Consider the following 19932-nt stretch of genomic DNA (forward strand, 5'->3'; position numbering starts at 1 on the left):
TTTACTAGAGAAATGTAGAGAAACGTTGTGTTTACTTTTTTGAAGAAGTCAGTGACAGATCACATAGAGATTTTTATTGTGGAACTCTGGATAATAAAATCACGAGAATGAAAGGTTTGTATTCAGTTATATGGAAGCTAAAAAACAAAACAAAGTGATACTTTGCGAATTAACACTGTGGGAGTATTGCCTGTCTTTGAGGAAGTATCTACAAAAAAACCTAAGAAATCCTGGCAGGGCTATCACTGCCACACAGGACAAGGATTCCTTTTGTTGAGAATGGCTGAAATAGTACTGTTAGTGCTCAGTGATGGTGTGTTTTAGCAGTTACTTAAGAAAGTCATTGGACACATTTGGGGGTATGGACTAGAGTAATTGATAGTTTAGGGAATGCAAGGTAAAGCAAGTATTGGAGAAATATGGTAAGCTTAAAAACAAGTAAGATAAATACAAACTGAAGGAGAGAAAGATTAATGGTCAAGAATATTATGCTGCTGAGTTTCTTTTTTGGTAGCATCAAGAAGAGGATCAGTCAGTATTCATGTGCTGAAATCCAAAGGCCTGGCAGTGTTTCCTATGAAGGTTTATAGGAGAAAGACTGTGAATTTATTTGGGAACTAGACTACTTAATGAATTCCCCCTCCCCATACTTATCAGTGTAGATGTTTGGCACTAAAATGTTTTTCTGCGGTACCTGGAATAAGGAAGGTACCTCTCCTACATTGTAGAGGGAGCATAGCGTGATGGATAACGGCAAGGAAGAGACTCTGAAGCTAGAATCCACTTGGCTCCAACTCTTAGTTCTATCTTTAACCATCTGAGGAAACTTGAGCAAGTCATGTCACTCTGTGCCTCAGGTTCCTCAACTGTAAAATGGGGATAATAATGCTACTTACCTCTAAACAGCTGTGAGGATTAAATTTAATATCACTTAGAAAAATATTGGGTATGTATTAAGTAATAAATACTGTTATTATTACTACTATTGTTAAGAAATAAGATCTGAAAGAGGTATGCTGATGGAAAAATGATACAGAGAATAAGAGATTGATAAATGACAATATCTTAATAAAAATGAAAGATCTCTGAAGACTAATGTTTGGAGGATACCTTAATGCATCAGAGAAAATTGACAGGTGAGAATATTTCAAGGCATACTATAAATAAGAGGGCAAAGTACTGTCTTAGAAGCCATTGGGAAAAACAAATAATTAAAAGTCAATTTTTTTTAATATATTTTATTTATTTTTTACAGAGAGGAGGAAGGGAGAGAGATAGAGAGTTAGAAACATCGATGAGAGAGAAACATCGACCAGCTGCCTCCTGCACACCTCCCACTGGGGATGTGCCCGCAACCCAGGTACATGCCCCTGACCGGAATCGAACCCGGGACCCTTCAGTCCGCAGGCCGATGCTCCATCCACTGAGCCAAACCGGTTTCGGCTAAAAGTCAATTTTTAATAAAATTAGTTCAAGAACCAAAGGAACTACCTGCATTGATAGGATGAAGAGGAAAGAAGAAAGAATATACAGTTTTCTTCCCTAAAAACGGTTCTCAATCTTCCTAATGCCGCAACCCTTTAATACAGTTCCTCATGTTGTGATGACCCCCAACCATAAAATTATTTTCGTTGCTACTTCATAACTGTAAGTTTGCTACTGTTATGAATTGTAATGTAAATATCTGATATGCAGGGTGTATTTTCATTGTTACAAGTTGAACATAATTAAAGCATAGTGATTAATCACAAAAACAATATGTAATCATGTATGTATTTTCTAATGGTCTTAGGCGACCCCTGTAAAAGGGTCGTTCGACCCCCAAAGGGGTTGCGACCCGCAGGTTAAGAACCACTGCTGTAAAATATTAGCTCATTGAGAGCAAGGACTTTAAAAAATGTATCTTTATTGTTGAAAGTATTATAGACGTCCCCTTTTTCCCCCATTGACACCCTTCACCACACTACTCTCTGTGTCCATGGGCTATGCATATACTATGCATCTAATAGTAAGTTCCCCAGTTAATCTCTCCCCAACCTCCAACCCCAAAGACTCTATCTTCTTCTTTGACTTCTCAGTGCCCAGTCTAATGCTTAGCATATAATGGACACTTACTATTTAATGAATTTATGAATGCATGAATCTAATTAACAGATTAATTAATGCAATGAATTAGGGAATTAAGTTTATTAACAAATAACTTTTTATGAGCATTCAGAGGAAGTTGGTCATGTATGAAATTTGATTTAAGTTTAAAGGAATATCAAAAAAGTAAAATTTATTTTCAGGAAACAGAATTATAAAATTCAATAGTCAAGTTAAAGGATTAATTGGAGAGAATTTCTCAGGTAAAATTGTGCAAGAAATAATGAGAACATGTTTTCTGCTTAAAATTCTATTAAATATAGAGGTGGTAAGGATTTAGAAGCGAAGGGGTTGATAGATCAAAGTGTCATCTATGAGAAAAGGCAGAATTTATAAGTGAGGATGTTACTCACCTCTAAAGTTTATAGAGAATTGACTATTTCATTGAAATAATTTTAGAGGTCCCCAGGGTATTTCCTCAAATGGGGAAGGATAAATGTATGTGAAACAGTAAAACATAGTTCAATTGCTTTGTTTCATAAATTAAAGGCCCTGGATGTGTTCAAACCCAAGGTATAAAATACGTGTGGAATTGTTATGGCTACATCTAGGAGTAGGGGTTAGAGGTAAGAAACAAATCCTTAAACTACCTCTATTAGAAAAGAGAATCACAGATGACTCAAGAAAAATAGTAATGTTATTAGATGAGTTAGTCACTTTTCAGTAAGAAAATATGTTAAAGAACATAAAGTGTTCTTTTGTTTGTTTGTTTTTGATAACATCCATTCAGATTATCATTGATTTGGGCAACATGCTTTGTAAGAGCATTGAACACAAATGGCAACTGGTATTGCTAGTGAATTAGAAAATTAGAAAAGTCGCAGGAAGAGTCACCACCGAGCTTTCAGCTGAATGTGTGGCCTATGGATACTCCAGGCAAAGTTAACTGCAGATTTTAAGAGCCATGTAGCATGCTGGTTCTAGTGGTCAACTGTTAAATTTTAAAAATTAATGGAAGCTTTTTCAGTGTTATACTTTTCCTTATATTTTCTTAACTCTTTGATGTCAACCACCCCTTACCTACTTGCAACTGACATTAGAGGACAAAAAAAGACTAAACAATACATGGTAAGCTGCATACACTCTTTAATTCATTTGACAGGTATCTAGAGTGTCTACTCCATGCCAGACAGAGGCTAACACAGAACACAGTGCATGCTGCCACTGTTCTCTGAGCCTAGTCTAGCAGTGGTCTTAAAGTTTTCCTGTGCTCAAAAATTTCCTAAAAATATTAAAAATGCGGACGCCCAGATATTACTCTGAGATGGTTTCTGTTAGGTGATGTTGGGGATAGAGAGGAAGGTGGTGGCAGCCTGGAATCTCTATTTATTCATATGGTGATGGTGATGCATGTGGCTTGAGGAACACACTGAGACTCACTGGGCTAGTGGAAGAGAGGATTATTGCTCTGCTGGAGAAAGGGAGGAAGTGGGAAGGAGTACAGAGCAGAGATGTCTTCCTGGGGGTGGAGTTGACCATAGAAGGATTGATTCCCCCAGCAAGAGGCATCAACTTGGACCAGTGATGGATGGGAAGGGCTTGGACAGGATGAAAGGGTTTGGATGGAGGGACGGACGGGAGGGAAGGGTGGTAGAATAATCCAGACAGAAGGGGAAAAAAGGTGGGAAGACTGACAACTTGTGCCCTCACTCTAGTTGGTAGGCTCCTCTCGCATTTAACATTGTACCAAAGCTCAGCAGTCAGGTACTGAACAGATAACAGATTCCACTTACAGGATGAGGCTTGTTCCCAACTGGAGAAGCTTGTGGTTGGGGACAGGTACATAACCATGTGGTTTAAATGATTGACATTTATGAAAGACTTGTTGGTTGCAAAAATACACACGTAAGTTATGAGACAATAAAATATATACCGCTTACTTCACCACCCAGCATTAAGGGCCCAAACCTTGGCAGTACTGTTGAAGTTGCCTGGATTTTCCATCATCCCATCCCCTACTGAGATCTCCTGATTTTTTTGTTGTTGTTTATTGTTCCCTTTTGTTAATTTTTTAAAACTCTAAATAAGTAATTTGGGGCAGCTTCTTTGGGATTTCCTGTATTAACATCACACCATTGTGAATCACAGTTTGGGTTTTGAGTTTAAATGGGATTATTCCGATACTTAACTACTAAGATTTGCCCTAGTTTTTCATTGATATTTTTCATTTAGTGAAGGAAGTCTCCTTTTAGTTTGAGTGGGATAAGATGTGTTTTGTTTGTTAATTGTGAATTTGCATAGAGTTTGATCAAATGGTTTTTCTGCATGTATTTATGGTATCATCTAATTTGTAACCTTTAATCTATTAATGTGGTAAATTGCATTTAAAGATTTCTCTAGCATTGTAGTTTTGGTGTAAAATCAACATGGCCATGAGATTTTTCTCTTTTAAACATTGCAGGTTTCAATTTCCTAAAATTTTGTTGTAGTGATTTTTTTAAACTTTATTTTTATTGCTGACACTATCATAGATGTCCCCATTTCCCCTCCCTTTGCCCACCTCCACCCAAGGTCTGCCCCTTGCTCCCCCTGGCCATCACTCACTCACTGTCGTCCCTGTTTATGGGTAATACATATATGTTCTTTGGCTAATTTTGTCATCTGTTGGGATTTTATAAAAGTGACACCTTTTTAAAGGGTTTATTAATGGTCATATACTTCTCACTTGGGTGAATCTCTCATGTCCTTAATATATAAAAACATGAATTAAATAATTTTATCAATGGGGTTGGGCCATGTAGGTCAACTTTTATTAAAACTCTGACAGTTCACAAGTTTCATACACTAATTTCACATGAAAGTTGTAAGCTTGTTAAATCTATTAAATATTAAGTACACAGTGATTTAAAATACAGCAGCTATTAGGATTTGTTCATATTGTTGTTCAAAATTTATGTATTCACCAGTGAAAAGAGACACTAACTGGGAAATAGATATAGTCTTGCTCTATAGGTTAGGAAATTCCCTCTCTGTGGGCCTGTGCTTTTCCCAAGTCCAAATGCCTTCTCAGATCCCACCATTAACGGGTGATCTCACCCCCTCTCTTTGCTCAGTCCCGTGGCTGGCTTCCTCTCCTCTGGGTTGCCTCTGTCACATTTCTTTCAGGTTCTTCCTCAAAACATTCCATGCCGCAGAAAGGACAATAGTTTGCCCCTGCTCCTTTACAAAATGTGTTCCTGCTCTTTGCATTTTATAGGTTTTGGCACTTATTGCCTTAGAAACTTGGCAGGTGCTGGCCACAGAAACAAACATGGCAAAGTTAGAAAGCTTCCTGAGTTCTCATCCTGTTGGTCTCTAGTTCTTTATTCTTTTCACAGAAGAAAATGGAAAATCCGGGGCTTTCTTACTGAGGATGTGGCTCATCTCCCTAAATCCTTACTCCACAAACACAAGCAGTTTTCTGGATCCACTAAAATATATCTCCTTCCCCTTCTTCCCGGTAGATCCACATTCTCAAAGCAATAAATAGGCAATGTGTGTTGCTAAGAGTCATCCTAAGTGATGCTTAGGTTTACAAGTTTCTTCCCAGACCAAGAAATATCTGGCCTGGATCTTTGTTCACTTATCAATTAAAATGGGTACAACCTGTGATGGTAGCAGAGAAATAGGTAAAAAAGTGTTATTCTTTTTTTAGTAAAAGGTTGGGGACAACAACTAAAATAATTGAAAAATGAGCAGAAGTAAGAAAAACAAAACAAAGAGAAGGATAATTAATCATTTGGTCGTATATACTTATAAAATGCATAGTACAACTGTCTAACAAGGAGATGTTTGTGGAATCTAGGTGGAAATTTTTTTTTTCCAATTAACAATATAAGTTAAACCCTATTAGAGGAAACCTATAGAGATTTTTCCATTCTTCTCAGATACTAGCGTTTTATTGTGTTAAATATTGCTGCTTAAATAAGGTGTTTTGAATGAGTTAATAACATTTATAATTTTATCCATTTTTATGATAAAAATATTTTGAGCAGAATGAGATGTTTCAAAGAAATTATGATTTTTGTGATACATTTTCTTTCAAGTAGTGGAGGGGGGTTGGATTAATATCTGTATTAAGATTTTTCATCCGACTCCATACCCTGAAATTGAGTTCTCTGAATTTCTAGTCACTATATTTTCACAGCTAAACTGGTCAGTGTTGGATCCTCAATAAATATTTGGGATGAAAGAATGAGTTGAATAAGCCATGTCACTTCTTAAAGATAGTGTGTCCATAAGGCAATGTCATTCTTGTCTGTAGGGTGAATTATTTTCAGAGAGAATGCCTTCTCAACAAGAAAAGTTGGTCATGTTCACATCTTATGAAATACCATGCCAGAAAGCCTTCTTCATGTGTGTTCTCATTAAAATGGAAAATGGTTAATCCTCATCCTCCATATGCTCTTTTATATCCTGGCAATCTCTGTATTAATCACGTTGAGTCTTATTCCAAATAATCCCAGCCCCATTAGGTATATTTCATAACATTTTTCTCCAGCCCTTTGTAACCTGGGGAGAAGCACAACGGGAAGCAGGGCCAGGAGTGTTTGCCTCTGTTCTGGAGATAACTGGCAGGTCACTGCAGCTGAGGGCCCCGTTCTTCATTGCAAACTCATTGATTGGGCCACACAGTCTATAGGGTACTTCCCATTTTTCAATTCCCTGAATCTAAACAAAAGGGTATCATTTATTAACGTATCTCTTTCTTTCCTAATGATGAAACTGTAGTAACAAGGGAAATGGAGACATCATTATGAAATTGATGTTCAGAGACTTATGGGCCCAACAAATGTAAATATTACTTGAGAGTTTATCCAAAAACCATTGCAGTCATTTCCTGAATTAAAGAATTTCCTTTTTTGTCACTGCCTTTAGGGCACCTACTCTTTAATTTATAACCATAAGTAGATCTTCTGCATCATTTTTATACTCACAGGGATTGGGAAAGTGAAGTATGTTCATGAGTTGTGAAGAAACATGTGTTAATGAAGAAACCTATTTCAGTAGCCAAATATGTTAATATTTTTATTTCAGCACACAATTTAAAAATGCCCATGTGTTTTTGGGCCACTTGGTTTTTACCGATTATAGCAGGTTTAAAGTCCAGCACAGTTATATCAATCTTATATAACCAGCAAATTCTAGGGTATAGAAGGTACATTCTTAGTTTGCTGGAGTGGAAATGGGTGTGTAAATAAAGTCATATATCCAGAACAATTGTTCATCCTTTGAAGCTAAGGATTTTAATTTTTGTTTGAACAAATAATATATGAATTACTAATTTGGCCAATAAGAGAATACAATCGTTAATTTTCAAAGATATTTCAAAAATAAATTTTGGACTAGGATTTTTAAAACTCCTTGAACTAAGACTGATCTATTTTATTCACAGTTTCATGGATAAGCAACAGATCATACCATCTGTCTTTACTATGCCTCCCTAATGGTGTAGAATGTGTACCTTTGTCACTTTTAATTTAGGATGGTTTTTTTCCCCCACACTTGACATAGAAGTGCTACTGTTTGCTAAGTAGTCTCTATGTGTAACTTTTTTTTTCTGGTATAGCAATTATAATTGATAAAATAGTAATGGAAGTATGGTCATTTCATGACATTTTTTTAACGGCCAATTGTTTCTTTAAGGCTGTCACAGACCATGGAAGAGGATTTGTTTTACCATTTCTTTAAATGAAATACGTTTTTTACAGTTGATTGCCCTGTGGAATCTCCTTAAAATACGTTAATAATATACTTTCTTATTTAGTCTTTTACAGACTTAGAACCACACAACAGCTTAGCAGGCAGGCATGAGCCACCCTTAGGGCAATATAGGGCTTGCCAGTGTAAGTGAAGATGTTAAGAGAGTGAATGAAGGGGAAGATGATTGGTCTTTGAACCATTTGATTGTTTTACTTTCCCTTGATATAAAATAAATACATGAATGAATAAATTAACAATAAGAAAAATAAATTAAGCATGATGTGGGCTTAAAGGTCCTTGGCATTTCTATCACATCTGAGATTGCTTTGAAGTTAATTGCACTTTATGGTAGGATCTTCATTCTTATTTTATAATTACATTGTATGATTGGGAATGTTTATGCCATTTGTAAAAAAAAAAATAGGTACAAAGAACTTTATAACAAGTGAAAAGGGGATTGTAATTATTATCTCATCCTAATAAATTCAGAAAAGAGTTTTTGAATCAATGCCAAATTTTGCTTGTATTTATTATTATTCAATATCTTCATTTTCTAACACACTAAATATATAAATAGAACCTGTGTAAATTAATCTCATTTTGTACATCCCCTTTTTAAACAGCATCTCTCCCTTCCTGAAATTCTTGTAGAGGAAGCACCCTGACAATTTGGAACTTGTGCTATAAGAAGCCTTGAGAAATTCATGCAGGGTAGCCTTTCACTAAAGCCTTCTCAGCACATGGGTATTTATTCACCTCTTAAAGATGTCCAGAGAAGTTAAAATCATAGTGGGGTCAGTCTGTGCTCACTGTTAAGATGAGCATTATTATCTGGCCCAAATCCCCCTATTTGAGTTCCCGTGTTGTCCTCCTTTCTTCTCAGTGCATACTGGGATCAAGGCTCAAAACCAGGTTCCCAGGGAGTTTAGAGTGCAGATACATTTCCCCTCAAGGGAAACCCAGTTTTCAGTCTCTCTTGTGTAATAATATTTTATGTGTTGAAGACTAATTAGGTCATCCATTTGTAATTAGGCCACTTTGTCTTCTAGACTAAATAATGCAAATATTAGCTTCATTATAGATCTATTGGTAATCCTTTAAACACTTGGCTTAAATAACCTCTTTTGATCCTCTCCAAGTTTTCCTTAACCTCTCAAACTGAGCTACCAGTTGTACCCAGCCATATGTTCCCTTGAATTTAGATGTTTTTTCTAAAGTTAAACACAAATTTATGAATTATTTCAAGTAAATAATACCTGAAATTGAACCCCTTACTAGGAGTTACATGTAGTTAATATCAGTGATAAATTTGGGGGTTTTTGTATCTCTCTGTAGCTAGACCTACATTTTTAGAGGAATGTAACTATAAATTTGTAGTCCCTTTTTGTCATTTGATACTCATGATAATAATTTAGAAATATACCTCTGTAGCCCTGGTGCATGTATGTGTACACATACACATGTGCATGTAAATTATTCTGTCAGTATTTTTTAAATGCCAGTTTGATCCTGAATAAGTTAAAACCTCTGGCTTAGTTAGTAAGGCAGGATGTCAAAAAAGCCACAGAAAACTGTGTTATATGTCATTAGACGAGTGAGCAGGGAATGGGATATTTGAGCTGAGACTTGCAGGATCACACAGAGAAAGTGAGGAAGGCATGTTAAGAGCTGGCTTTTTAGGAAAGTTGTGATTAGTTGCAAGTGTTGGGATCCAAGTTGGTTGCAAGTGTTGGTTGATTGTTGAAGAGCTGGCCTACGGAGATGAAACCACAGGAAAGAAGCAGCCATTAAAGACTTTTAAATGGTTTGCATCTTGGATTACACTGCAAGTGATGTGGCAATTGATTGGAAGCTGGTGAGAAAGGAAGGAGACTGGGAAACTGATAAGGAGCTTACCATGGAAGTTCCTGTGACATGATGAAGACCTTGGATGAGGCACTGGAAATGGAAATGAATAGGAGACACAGATCCTAAAGGCTTAGTTATCAGTTTGACAGGGGCTGGTACCTGTAACATCTCAAGCTTGGGTTTCTAAGCGCAGAAGTAAATGAAGCAGGCGACGGTAGTGAGGCAATGAGATAGAGATGACCTTGATATTTGGTTTCCTGTGGACTTGTAGGAAGAGAATGTAGCTTTGGTCTGGAGCTTAGGAGAGAACTTAGAGATGGAAATGGAGCTTGATGGCTGACATTGTCAAGAGGCCACATGAAATGGGAAGATGAGGGAACAGATGGAACTCTCAAGGAATAACTTCATCAAGGAAGGGTGCTGAGAGGGATGGGAAGTCAGGCAGCAATTCAAGCAACTAAAGTCTGAAGGAACAGAGCCTCAGGAGCCAAGGAAACGTGGCCTTGAAGGAAAGGACAGTTTAGAGTGGATGCCTCATGCCACAGCCGACTGAAAGTGACAAGTAAGATGAGGGGAGAACTTAATTAGAGTAGTTTCACTCAAGTGTCATTGTCAAAAGCCAGATGAAAGTGGCTTTAGGAGCAAATAAGGACAGGGAAATAACTGTTTACTGATAACTACTTTGCTGCAGGTATTAAGTATATTTTGTTGTTTAATTCTCATTTTAATTCTGTGAAGGATGTATTTTTCAGATGAGAAATTGAACCTTAAATAAATATTTTTCTAGTAAGTTAGGGTGCCAAAGTTTAATTGCTAGTTCACTATTACTCTTAAATTAGTTGGTCTATGAATGTGATCATTTTGATCATTATTTTCTCAATGGATAAATAAGATATGGCTCCACAAGACAAGTTTTTATATACTAGTATATTTTATAAAATAAGACTGATAGCCCTCTTATCTGTATCCTATGTGGTATTAATGCCATCGTAATTTACTTAGTTATTAATAGCAGGAACAGAATAAAGAAAAGGCCAAATATTATGGGCATGCCATTTGGGCAGCTTCACCAAGACACTACAACTTTACAATCCCCAGGGGTCCAACAAAGAGGGGATAGATGCATGCCCAGTAAAGTTGGAGTGACATAGGGAAGGTGCTTGCTGTCAGTCACACCTGAGAACAAAGGTTATTAGCCGAATGGGTGTAGCCACTACAGGGGAGTGAAATTTAGGGTACGCAATGCTCTTTGTGCTCTTGGTTCCTCTTGCTGCCCTTGTTGCTTGGGGTGTGCTCCCTTGCATTTGTCCACATGGCCACGTGGACCCTCACACACAGTGGACTGCAAGAAGCCTGCTACTGACAGGAACCTTCTCCAACATGGAAAGGAAACTTGGACAGTGGCTTTGCTTCTAGCTGTACTGAAACCCCAGCTACACTTCTTCCGTGACTGGACAAAGGGAAACAGGGCTTTGGAAACTCACGAATTGAACTCTGCGTAAATAAAAATCACTTGCTCTCCCCTGTGAGTCTGAGAAAATGCTTTGTCTCGAGATATAGTAAGGACTTCACCCCCAGCAGCACCCAGTGGGGAAAAGGACCCCCCAATTTGTCCAATAACAGTATCATAAAAATCCCCACTCCAGTGTTATTCGTGTCATCATTATAACATGCAAACTTGATTACTATGAAGGGATTCAGGTACTAGATAAAACAGGATTTAGGTACTAGATTAAACATGTAATGAAATATTTTACATGGGAGAGATTAATGAAGTCTACCCCTTTGTAAATATGTGTTACCAAGTCTTTAGGACCAGTCAGAATTTAGCAGTGTCCTGATCATAGTCCTAAGGCTATACAAGAGTCTTGGTTAAGCCAGTTCTCGTAACTTGGCAACTAAACTATAATGATTGGTATATAATAAATGTGTAATAATAAAATAATTAATTATAAATGGTATAAAATTATGCCCATAATAGTAAATAATATAAGCTAATAGGATGCTTATTGCAAAAATATCCACGGTTTGCAGAGAAGGTGACAAGGCCTGAATATTTTCTATACAAATAGAGAAGTGGAAACTCGCAAGACTGTAGTTCCTGTCATACGTGGTTTTCTCCTAGAGGTTTCCAAGTTTTAAAGCTGCTTCTTGGTGACATAATATGGTGTTCAAGGGAAAAGAGAAGTCATGGAAATTCTGGGTTTGGGCTTCTGGTCAATTTGAGAAAGTTTGTTGGATTCATGTGGGACTTCAAAAATTGTGGGAAACAAGTAGTGTATTAGGTAATGGCATTACAGATCATTACAGAAATGTCTAAATTCAAGCAGAAAAATAAACAAGTTGCTTCTGGGGGCCTAGCACTTACCTACTGATGTTTTCTTTGTCTGAAAATGAGGGGAAATCCTTTCTTTTGGAAATTCATGGGTAATGTTAAATTGCATTCTACCTATAAAATGCAAATTGAGTGTTTGAAATGTGACAAGTGATAGTTTTCAAGACATCAAATCATTCAGGAATTTTTAGCAGTTTTTCTTCTTTTGGTTTAGGATGGACGCTTGAACTCTTTTCTTTTCTGATGAGATTCTAGTCATGTTTTAGTTTGTATCATAGCAAAGAGGTTTTAAATGACCTCTTTATGAATGCAGTTGCTACTGCTTCCATTCTCATTTCCCTTGATCTCAGCATGGCTTTTGACACTGTCAACTGTGCTATCATTTCAGAGTGCTTGAGGGAATTTCCATCCTTAAACACTCAATTTTACATTAAAATAACACTTGAAATGCACAGTTTTGTAGGCAAATATTTCAAGAATACTAAAAATTCTATTTACTTAAAACAATAGCATATAGAAGTCTGGTTATTTTAATTTATCTTTGGGTACCTTCTCCATTTTATCCAGCTATCAGAGGCTGGTTTATTTGTGTGTGTGTGTGTGTGTGTGTGCGCGCGTGTGTGTGTGAGTGATTTCAGAGAGAGGAAAGGAGAGGGAGAGAGAGATAGAAACATCAGTGATAAGAATCACCCATCACTGCCTCCAGCATGTCCCCTACTGGGGGTCAAGCCTGCAACAGGGCAAGTGCCCTGACTGGAATCAATCTTGACCTCCTGGTTCATGGGTCACCACTCAATCACTGCAGGGCCCCCAGAGGCTGTTTTTAACATATTTTGTCTCAGGTCTGTTTCATTGTTAGTGAAAATGGTGACTGTATGTGAAATAGGCTCCTTCTGTCCTGTTGAAGTGAGCAGCATGATGAGCCAGTGAAGCTGAGTTTTGAAGTAGAATGTATCTAGCACTATTTGGCTGTGGTCTTGTTGGCCTGATATTAGTATTCCCATACTTAACACCTTGTTACTATATGAGTCTGTTAGATCTTAATAGGAATGATGTAATATATGAGCTATCTGATCTTTCTCCTAGTGATTATGCTTAAGGACTGACTCTTTTTCTTGGGATGTGCTGGTTAAAGACAGGTATTCACAGCTAAATTCTGGATTTGAGCTCTAGGACACCCCAACCTTTAATTTCAGTGTTATAATGTAAATACAACTCTTACTCCAGGATTGCTAGTTACGAAGCTGGTGCCAACCTCTGTCCCTTAAAGTGACCTTTCCTAGCGCACCATGTTAAGCATATTAAGACATGCACCTATCATTTTGTTACTGCAGAATTAAATTTCTCTGCCACTCAATGGGGGCCAGGTGGAGGTTTTTGGGTTGCTGCTGAAATAAGTATTTTCAGAAGCCCCATGGGAAGATGGGATGTGGAAGAAGGCTTTATTCTTATGAAGTTACATTCCTTGGGTTCTAACATTTTCTGTCCCTTAAGCCAGTCCTGAAAGAAGTACAGCCAGGGATCCAGTAAGGCCGGAAACAAGGCCAGTGTCCAGAGCTTCCGTTCCATGTTGCAGCTGGTGTGGGTCAGTATTCTAGCTAATTAAAGTCCATTAGTCCATGCGTAGAGGCCCAAATGGCCATGAGCCACGGGGGGCACAGGGGAGCATGCCCCTGCACCAGGAGTCACAGGAGCCTGGTGCCCTGCAGCCAAGAGAGAATGGCTCCTAGAAGTTGATATATTTAGATTTTATGCTCTTGCAGTGGCCACGCCCATCCTGGACACTGATTTGTTCCCAGGTGTGACTGGCAGATAGGTAGGCACCTTTTCCATGTCACTCAGACCTTTACTGGGCATGCATCTAAACTGCCTTTGTCCAGCGTTTTTCCCCATCAATCAGCAGGGGACAGACTTGGAGAATGTTAAATGCACTTTTTTTTTTTTTTTGGCAAAGCTGTGTAAATGGCATGCTGATATCTAGTCTTCCTTTCTTCCTTTCCTGTTAAATAATAATCAAGTTATTACAATGGCATCAATTTGACAGATATAACTACACTTCCCATTTATCCCTGTCTAGTGTAGAAGTTTGGGCATTGCTTAAAATTGCCTCTGGACTTGACAGCTATTTTACCCACCTGGCTGTTTTTCCAAGAACCCTTTTATAAGCTCCCGAAATCCTGGAAGTTATAAGGATGTGCAAAAGTAAGGAAATTGTACTGCCACTCTGGACTCTGGCATCCTATTTTTAAGTCCTTTCAGCAAACTGAGAGTTGTAGAGTTCAGTGAGGTAGGGGTCCTGAGTAGATTTCCTGATTTAATTTTGAAATGTATTTCTTCTTGGTCACTATCCTTTTTTTGGAGCCCATTACTACATGTTTCAGTTAGATACCTATACATTTTCAATAATAATAAATACTTTATTAAAATAATATACATTCAATCTATTTCACCATAAAGTTTATTAACAATAAATTCTGTATACAAATTGTATATTTCTTTGTCATAGACAAGTTCAGTATTTGATAAAGAAATAAGTTTAAAAATCTTAGCAGCTTTTTGAGATTCTGATTATGAAAAGCAAATGTGATTATCTTGGATTCAGGTCATTGATTACAAACATAACAGTCTGAATTTTTTAGAGGGAAAAAAAATGGAGCTGAGTAGTTTTCCTTTAGACTCTCTTGGCTTTCTGAAGAAGAAGGGAAGGAAAAGACTAAAAGAAACTTAATAAAATATTAGCATTGGAATGGGGCAGGGTTAAGTCGTTTTAAAATGAATGAACACAAGCAGTTCCAGCAGCCAATGCTCCATTTAGAAGAATCCATTGGTAGCCCCATTGCCTTTGACTCTGAATGCAATAGGAGGGCACTTTTCCAGTGAAATAGACCCGATATAACTGAAATGGATCCAACGAGGTTTCCCCTGGACACTATGATGTCTTATGAAGTAAAGACAGCACAGATTGACATGGTGTAAGTAGACCTAACGCTGTGACCGTTCATGTGCAATAACTACCGTTTTTAAAGGAATAGTTCCTGGACTCTGGGAAAAAAGCAACCTCACATGCATGCGAACTTGCCTGTAAAATCTTTAACACGGTGATGTTTACCCTTGGTCACATAGCAGACCTGAGAATTGAACCAAAGTCAGCCTTATTTTCGAGGTCTCTGCTGTGTAACTTACTTCCTCCACTGGCACCAGTCACACAACTTGTTGTATCTCAGATACTTCTTGATGTGAGGGCCCTTGTTTCTGCAGACATAGTGGCAGTGCCCTCTGCGCTTGGGTTGTACACTTCCTCTACCTGTTACACAGACAACGGGAACAAGTTACAAACACTGCTTTTGCCTTTAGTGGAAGGAGGCACTTTCAATTCATTCTTTATAATTCTTTGTAATATGTCCCCAAAGAAGCAGGCTTAATGCCATAGAAATAATTTTTCTTTATGATCATTGATTAAACACTGAGATAAATAAAGGTCAAAACTTCTTAGCTTTTTCTGGCCTTTGAAAAATTTAAGAAGGTAAGAAAGCCCAATGTAATCAATGCAAAAATAGAGAAAGTTGTTAAATTTGACAAAGAATTATTTGCTAGAACAATTCAAAGGAAAATTCAACTGTGTGGATGCTAGAGTAACACTTTATATATAAATGTAGACTGAAATAAGAAATAAATTAGTATGAGGACATTAAGTAGTAAAAATGAATGTTTTTATTGACTAAGCGTAATTAGTTGGACTACAATAGTGAAAATCTCAAGGCATCTAAGATATTTAAGAATTAAATGTGACTTTGACAGAGCCTCTGGCAACATCTGAGTAATTTTCAAACAAAGCTGAAGCATTTTATTACTGAAGAAATTGTGCTTCATTAACTATTAATCTAGATTATTATTTCTTTTCTTAAAGCAAGTGATCCACCAGTATTTGCAATGTCTGTCATATCTTATGTATGTATGTATGTATGCATTTATTTATTAAATGTGTTTTTATTGATTTTTAGGGTGAAAGGAAGGGAGAGGGATAGAGAGGGAAAATATAGATGATAGAGAAACATCTTATCGATTGACTGCCTCCTTCATGCCTCCTACGGGGGATCGAGCCTGAATGTGCCCTGACCTGGAATTGAACCAGTGACCTCTTAGTTTCTGGGTTGATGTTCAACCACTGAGCCACACTGGCCGAACTGTCTTTCATGTTTTAAGAAGGCATTATAATTGGTGCTATTTTAAATGTTACAGATTTAAAAGTCAACATATGAGTGAGTACAAATGCATATATGTAAACATCAACCAGTTTTTCTGCTATTTGAAACTTTAGCTAAAATAAAATTTGCTGGGCAATTGTAACATTAATGAGAAAAGCCTACTCATACTATAGGTATAGTAAAAATTAAGCCAGAATTCATAACACTGTCAATAAGTTATAGAGTTAATTTAAGTGTAACATATAAAGAATGATCAAGTATTTGTCATATAATGTTATAACATGAACTCTGAGGTTTGAAAATATCTTAATTGGAATTTAAATATGGAAGTCTGCTGTGAACCAGTGTAATGATTCTCAATAAGTTGCAGAGAGAAAAGGGAGGGGTACGAATCTGTGAATAGAATCCTCTAGCAGTGGTTCTCAACCTTCTGGCCCTTTAAATACAGTTCCTCATGTTGTGACCCAACCATAAAATTATTTTCGTTGCCACTTAATAACTGTAATGTTGCTACTGTTATGAATCGTAACGTAAATATCTGACATGCAGGATGGTCTTAGGCGACCCCTGTGAAAGGGTCGTTCAACTGCCAAAGGGGTCGCGACCCACAGATTGAGAACCGCTGCAGGTGCAGAGGGCTTTTTAAATATATATATGAGCCCCTCTGCTCCTCCAACAGTTCAGACTTGGTGAAACCAATCTTTCATCCTACTCTTGGGAAATTGGACATAACCCATCATTTTTCTTGATGGGAGTTTATCATTTCTCTAGGGTTTTGGTAAACCATGAATGAGACTGACCACATTCGAATCATCTTTTTCTCATCAGTGCTGACTACATGGCATCAAATGTAATAGTCATATAGTAATTATTTCTTAAATACATATAAAACTCTATGAAGAGACCATGAGTAAAATTGTTTCAAAGGATTAGGTTAATTCATCTTTGGGGTAAGAAAACAGAGTTGAAAGAATAATTTGTGTAGCCAATTGAGAATGGAACGAAAGTTCATTCATGCACCAACAGTATGTTCATTTTGCTCTGCTTTCATTCTGCTTTCTACTTGGGCCAGAGAAATACAAAGTATCTATATGTTTGTACATAAACTAGAGGCCCAGTGCACAAAATTCGTGCACTGGGACGGTCCCTAGCGGCCGCCAGCTGGGGCCTCCTTCCCTTCCCCCTGCTGCCCTTTCCCGGTCAAACTCCAGGACTAACAATCAGTCCAGGGGACAATTTGCATACTATGCTTTTATTATATAGGAGGGTACAGAGGTCCAGGAATTTACCCATCAATTTAAAATCTAAGGAATAATAAGGTGGCTAAGGAAGAGGGAATAAAAAAGAATTTCATTGATCTTATTGCACATGCTGCAAATTTTAATCAAAATGCTAATTTGAATGTGTTATGTATCTGAAATTCTGTGGTTAGGCATCAAAATAAACTAGGGTATTTTATCTACAGGGTTATGTGCTATTTGACACAAGATAAAACCTGATTTAAGTCTGCTGGACAGTATTTTCTTACAGTATAGTTTGTCTTGACAAGGTAAGAAAGAGAGGGAGGACAAGAAAGAAATGGATGCATTATTAAACTCTACTTTATCCTATAAAAAATTAGCTCCCCAGAACACACTCCATTTGTCCAAATATATATATAAAATATGGTGGGGAATATTTAGTTAAAGTGTAGTTCCAAAAGTTTATTTCAGTGAGAGCTTCTTTTTGTCTTTGAATTCTTATTGGAGTATTATTGACTAACTTCCAATAGCCAGAAATTTAAAAAAAAATGTGTGTCTAGAAGGGTATTTTCTGTTCAGTTCATCATAGTAGTCTTTTAGTCACCTCAAAATGAAGGTCACCAAACTGTCAGTTGGCTTGTCAAGCATTTATAACAGTCAAATATAACTGAACATCCCCTGTAGGGTTTTAAGACTACCTGTTACAATAAATTCTCCTCTCTGCTACCCATCTACTGCACATGTGCACGTAAGCCTCCTGGTATTCAATTGTACCAAAACCTGTATTATCTATCAATTTTCCTTGGATTGGGCTTTTCAATCAGTGCATTGGTACTCTTAAAAGGACAAATGTTGGTGTAACAATCAAGAGATTTTATATGCATTGAGTTTAATTTGCCAACAGGAGAAGTGGGAATGTCTCTGATGTCATTGGGGTTGGATGAATTGAGAAGCGAGTGGAGAGGTGGTTTCTCAGGCTATTTCAAGCATTAGGCATGTTGGCACATTGAACAATGAAATTCCTCAGTCCCCACCCCTGCCCCCAACCAAACACACACAATTAGTTTCACCACTTTGCATCTGTTCTCATTACAAACTCAATACAGTACTGCACTGTCCAATATGGTAGCCAGTAGCCCATGTGGCTATTTAACTTCAAAATGAAAACAAATTAAAAATACAGTGTTTCAGTTGCACTAGCCATATTTCAAGTGCTCGGTAGCTCCATGGTGCGAGATGCTGCTGTAATGAACAGTGCCGATCATAGAACATTTCCACCATCACAAAAAGTTCTATTGGACAGCACAGAGCATATTCTCAGATTTCCATATGCTTTCCCTGCCTGTGTTTCCACTCTAAATATTTAAGTTTCAGAATTCTGCCTGTTTGATTGTCCTTTCTTTTTAAAAGACAGCGTAGTTGAGTTTTAAGTGATTGATTTTTTTAGTCCTCTTTGCATGTTTGCTGTAGGGGTTCCTTCTTAATAATTACAGTAGTGCTCTTCTGTTCTGAATATACATTAAAACATTTTTTAGCAGGGCTATGATGAAGTGTACTTTCACCACTCCTCTTTGGTGGTGTGGTTCAGTGCCTTGCTTTTAATTTATAGAAACACCACTGCTGCACAGTAAATTATATTGAAATAAGTGTGGTGTATCATGACATAAATATCCCCTGAAAATGAGGAAAAACAAGTTTGACACTCAGGTGGCTCATACATCACTCAGATATTAGAAAATGGATTGAACTCTTGTTGACTGGAACTAAGTGTATAGAAGATGATTTCAGTAAAATGTAAGAAAACAGAAAAAAAGTAATAGGGATTATTTTTAGCTCATTTGCCTTATTTTGCTGTGTTTAGGGATAGAAATGTAGGTCATTAGCAGGTGACCATTGTTTAAGAGTGTTATACTTTCCTGTTACTCCCTGGTTAGTGTGTCTTTCTGCAAGTATTGGTGTTGAAAATGTTTATCTCTGTTCTTCTGGAATCCTCTCATTTGCATTGCATTCATTTGTTGAATCCATGCATTCTCCACTGTCATTTCCCCTTCGTACTTCAGTTTTATTTTGCTCTTCACATCAATGCAGGATTATAATTCTTCTTAACTCTCAAATGCATTGGGTATTTAATAGAGAAGTAGCAGAAATTTCTCCTTTCCTGTTGTGCATCAGCCTAGAAAGCAGAAGGCATTCTTGGAAAGGAAAGGTATAGGATAAAATGAAAAGTGTTATGGGAGGTGGTTTCAATAAAGATATCTGGACAGGCTGCATTTAGAAGTAAATGATGGAATTAAGAAGGTCTGGTAACTATGGCCAAACATAAGTAGGAATTCCTAAAGCGGGCTGCTATGGACCCATCAATTCAAAAGCAATCTGTGTGTTTGCCTCTTCTTTGCTTTTGTCCAGACAATGGCTGAGCAGCAGAGCAGCAGGCTCCTAAGAGGAGAAGCAATTTTTCAACAGTTTGCTGTGTTTG

The 19932-nt window shown here is 37.3% G+C and overlaps 1 protein-coding gene across 1 annotated transcript in view; it reads left to right on the top strand.

Moving 5' to 3' along the window:
• The window catches only part of NPAS3 (neuronal PAS domain protein 3), an 815671-nt gene that overhangs the window by 112365 nt on the left and 683374 nt on the right, over positions 1–19932 (top strand). The window lies entirely within an intron of this gene.

Source organism: Myotis davidii, unplaced genomic scaffold (genome assembly GCF_000327345.1).
Source record: "Myotis davidii unplaced genomic scaffold, ASM32734v1 scaffold116, whole genome shotgun sequence".
In the NCBI taxonomy this organism is placed as follows: domain Eukaryota; kingdom Metazoa; phylum Chordata; class Mammalia; order Chiroptera; family Vespertilionidae; genus Myotis; species Myotis davidii.